Below are 4,959 nucleotides of genomic sequence, written 5' to 3'. Positions count from 1 at the left end.
GCGAGCAGGCATGGACCCAAGCCACTTTACCGATAAGGAACGGCGGCTTAGGAACTCGCAAATTTCAAGTGTAGCTTTGCCGGCATTCCTATCTTCGATCCACAGCACGCTAGATCTCGCAGGTAGAATACTCAAAGCTCCAGCAGGCATTAACTACGAGATTGCATGCTTGAACGAGGCCACGAATGACTCGCTAGCTGGACCGAGTCCAAATCTCCCGTCCAAACCACATAGGCGAAGGGCCTGGAGTACAATAGCCTCCGTCACCACCTTATAGGCATTAATAGAACCTATAACAGGCAGGGACCGGGACAGACTGTTAGCTGTGTCCAAGCCAGAATCTGGTTACTGGCTCCATGCATACCCCTCTCCCAACACTAGAACTTTTATCGACCCAGACACTACGCATAGCTGTTGGTCTACGGCTGGGAGTTGGGATCTGCGAAAGTAACAACTGTGTTTCTTGTGGGGCTCCAGTGGACCGTCTCGGCCAACATGGCCTGTCCTGTTCCTCAGGTGCCGACCGACTGTCCCGCCACGCCACTCTCAACGACATTCTCAGAAGGGTTTCTTTAGTGCCAACGTTCCCTCCGCTCTGTAGCCCCAGATTGTACGGAGCGATGGCAAGCGCCCTGACGGAATGTCGTTGATACCCTGGAAGACTGGCCGTGCGCTGGTGTGGGACGCTACCTGTACAGACACCCTGGCGGCGTCCTACCTAACAGCAACTACCAATCGTGCGGGGGCGGCGGTAGACGCCCGGGAACGCCTCAAGGTCACAAAATATAGCTGTCTCGGCGCCCAATATCATTTCTTTGCTTTCGGCGTCGAGACTCTAGGTCCTTGGGGTAACGGTGCGCTGGAGCTACACAGGGAGCTCAGCAATAGGTTAAGGGAGGCAACAGGCAACCCTCGCGCCGGCAGCTTTCTCGCGCAAAGAATCGCAATCGGAGTTCAACGCAGGAATGCTGCCTGCGTGATGGGCACCATGCCAAGAAGCCCACCTCTCTTTTTTAATTAAAGTTTTAGTTTTAGATATTTAAATAAATAATAGTTTTAGTCCTATGGATATTTTGATTTTCTTAATCATTCTTATTAAATGATTGGTGTCAAAGGATACATCTTAATTAATACCCTTAAAATTAATGCAATGTGCCATATTAGTTTAATAATAAAATGGTGTAAAAGGATATAACTTAATCGCGTAACCGTCAACTGCGCAGCTCGCAAGCGCGTTCTCCCTGCACAAGTCAGCGCACACGATTGTGGCTCATCCGTGAGCGCCGTGGCTCCCCACTCACCCGCTCATTCCTCAGCGCAAAGACTTATATCCTTTTCCACGTAAACTATTTAAATTCGATTTGTGAAAACGGGCGCAGCTCGACTTAATCTTATATTTTATTTTATTTTTTTGTGTAAAGAGATTGAACTTAACTTGTATCAATGTAAACTAAATAAATCTGTTCTTGTTTAGGGGTTCAAGTGTGCTTAGATTTTTTTACACCCGCCATATGAAAAAACAGCACGTACAACTAAATTTAGATCATAAATCACAAACAAAACTTTAGTTAATAGAAATACAACTTGACAAGTACCCTCTGTTGCTAACTTTTTTAAGGCAGTTCTACCTTGACCACCAGAAAACTCCGTTGTTTTAAAAGATATCTTAGATCCGTTTACACCAATCGATGCGTTATTTTTTTTTGTGTTTTTTGGTCTATATAACTCAATTTGGCCAAATTCAGACTTGTACCCCTTTTCACTGGAGCCAACAGAAATTAAACATGTATGTTTATAATGAGCGAGAACATAAAAAGAGGGCAGGTAACTATACAACCATCAACACTCCGACAGCATTCTGCCGATACTTATTGCTATTGCACATAAGATCCGTGCGCCGTGTTACAAATTATATTATAGCCTTCGCAAGTTTTAAAGTTGTAAGTTCTTATTTTATTCTTCCGAAAATTCGGCTTGCTGGTAGAAACTAGCCATCGAGTATAGGGCTCCTCCATTACTGTTTTAGTGGGTACATACTTAATAAATTCGTATATGAGAACTAGCCAAGTCATACCTTAGGCTTCAATATAGTATCCTTAGTTATAAGAAAAAATGATATTTTAAGTTGTTATAAAATATTTTAAAGTCAAAGTCAAAGTCGAAGTCAAAATATCTTTATTCAATTTAGGCTATAACAAGCACTTACGAATGTCAAAAAAAAACTACCACCGGTTCGGAAAAACCTCTGCTGAGAAGAATCCGGCAAGAAACTCAACGATTTTATATTGTTATAAATAATTTTCAGGACTGACCATTGAACTTGGCACCTCGGCACTTGGCACCCATATAGATCTCACTTCTTAATCATAATAGTTACAGTAAAAGAAATTAATCCAATCTTCATTTTTTTCGCGGACGCCGTTTTAAAATACCTACACCCTAAATGTCACTCCGACAGTTTTGATTTGACGAATCTACTTAATGATAATTATCTAGGTAACTCATATTGGAATCCGTTCAACAGTTTAGGTTACAGAGAGAACCAAAGAAATTGACATACCTACCTAAATACACCCGCGACCTTATGATAGCTACTTAATGCAAGAATGCGTTTCATTACGAGTAGAATAAAGAACTATGATTGTTTTTTTTTTGGAGTCTTTTTGTATTTTTTATTTCAACTCCAAATTTGTTACTTTTACGGGTATTCCCGTGTGCTGCTGCTTAAGTAGCATAGTAGAAATAAGAAACCTGAGATATGTATGCATAGGAAAAATTCGTGTCTAGATTCCTGTCCAGCAGTGGTGTAGGGGTTATAGCACGCAGCACGGATTGCTGAGGACCTGGGTTCGATTCCCAGTGCTGGTCTCTTTTTCTGAATTTTCTATGCATCCATGTCTCAGTTTGTATTTTCGATTTGGAGTAGAATAACATCTGGTAGCATGGTAAACAGGTTTGTTGCTCTAAAGATGAGCTCTGGTTGAGTTCGAAATGCATCAGTGTAGTGTGGTGATGGTGATAGTTGGGTTTGTGTGTTTTATGTGTGTTCTTACAGTGTTGAGGTGGATGAACTGCCTGACCACACATTTCTTGCATTATCGTAGTTATAACAAGGTCGTGGGTGAGCAAACAAAGTAACGCCTGATTCAATAAAGAAACAAGATGCATACGTTTTGTTTAATATTTATTTCTTCATTAATTATCAGCAGCACCTTAATTTCTAGGTGGAAGTATAAACTCACGGTACCGCGTCACATACATTGTTTTGACTGTTGGCGAATCGGTCTCGTTTGATGTTACCCTTACATAGTCCAATGATTTTGGGTCTGTTAAGGTCACTTCCACATGAACACCACGTACAGTACACACGCTGATCTCTTCGCCGACCAGAATAGGCCCAATTTCATGTTCCTAAAACACCAATTATTCATTATCAGCAGCAGAAGCATCTCAGCCTATTCAAAAATCAAAAATCAAAATCATCTATTCAGTAAATAGGCCGCAATGGGCACTTTTACACGTCATTTTTTAAACTACCAGCGCTTTCGGAAAGACCATCATTGCCAAGAAGAATGCGCCGCAAGAAACTTGGCAGAAAGTCAATTTTTCAACATAAAATAATTACAAATAAAATACTTAAAACTAAAGTATACAATTAAATAAAGAAAAAAAAAAAAAAAAACTGAAATTAACATTTCAGGTCAAGTAACCATTAAGCTTTTGGATTCCGAAGGCAGCTCACGTCTGCCGCCCCCAAAGTTAGCTCACACGCACTCTTGTCAGTTGTCTTGTCTTGCCGAGGGCATGTATTGCTTCCGTTCCCATAAGCTCTATGGGATCGTCTTGGGAGCTTCTACGTCGCGAGCCTGTGGACTAGAAATTTAAACTAAAAATATACAAGTTTAAAATCCACAAGCTTAACAATATACAGCCTTAAATATAGCAAGGGGATGTATAAAGTCCCTTAGAGTTAATAATAAATTACTATATGCAAGGGGATGTAAGAAAGTCCCTGAGTTAATAATAAATGAAATTCCTAATCTAAATAATTCAGAGATTGTATATAGTCTCTGAATGTCAAAGTAAACTAATTTAATCAATTAAATTATCACAATCTTCAGAGGTGTAAAAACCTCCAAATTCAAAAATTAAAATAATTATTAAAATTTAAGAATGGAGATGAATGTATTGTCCTGCTGCTAGGCACAGATTTTGTTTTCGGAATCACAGGCATGGGCGGTTCCCCTGCGGTCCAGTGTGGCTTGGGAACTTCACCACTGAATTACTTCACGATACCGATGTGCCGAAGGAAAATTTCCAAAATTGCGGAATATTTCGTATAGGAAAATATCGGAAACTTCTCACAATTTTGTAAAGGGATTTGAAACTTTCCGTTTTCTTAAATTAAATTTCCAATATTTCTTGTGAATGTTTTCAGAAAGTTCCGAGAACTTGTCGGAAACTTTCCGAAACTTACACATCTGATTCACGATTGTATTAAGTTTCCGCGAAGTTAACACCTAATAATATCTGTATTGTAAAATCTGTTTAAAAAATATACCTCGTTGAGTTTCTTGCCAGATTCTTCTCAACGGAGGTTTTTGGCGAACCATTGGTAGTTTTTTTTTTTGCATTCATAAGTGCTTTGTTTTGGCCTAAATTGAAATAAAGATATTTTGACTTTGACTTTTGACTTTATTGATTTAAAATTATGTAAATGTTGAAGTGGTACCTAATGGACGGGCCACATCACTCGATCGTTGGGGGAGAAAAGTCCTCGAGTGGTGACTATGAACCGGAAGATGAAGCGATGACATGCCACCCTCTAGGCGGAATGACGACATCGAAAGGATTGTTGGCAACCGGTGGATGCAAGTGGGGAGTGAATGATAATATCATTGTAGCGTTCCAGCTGATGATGAAATGATGAAATACTTGTTTTACTTACACGAGGGTCAT

This window comes from Choristoneura fumiferana, chromosome 3 (assembly GCF_025370935.1).
Source record: "Choristoneura fumiferana chromosome 3, NRCan_CFum_1, whole genome shotgun sequence".
Classification (NCBI taxonomy): Eukaryota; Metazoa; Arthropoda; class Insecta; order Lepidoptera; family Tortricidae; genus Choristoneura; species Choristoneura fumiferana.
Note: the sequence above shows the minus strand (reverse complement) of the source record.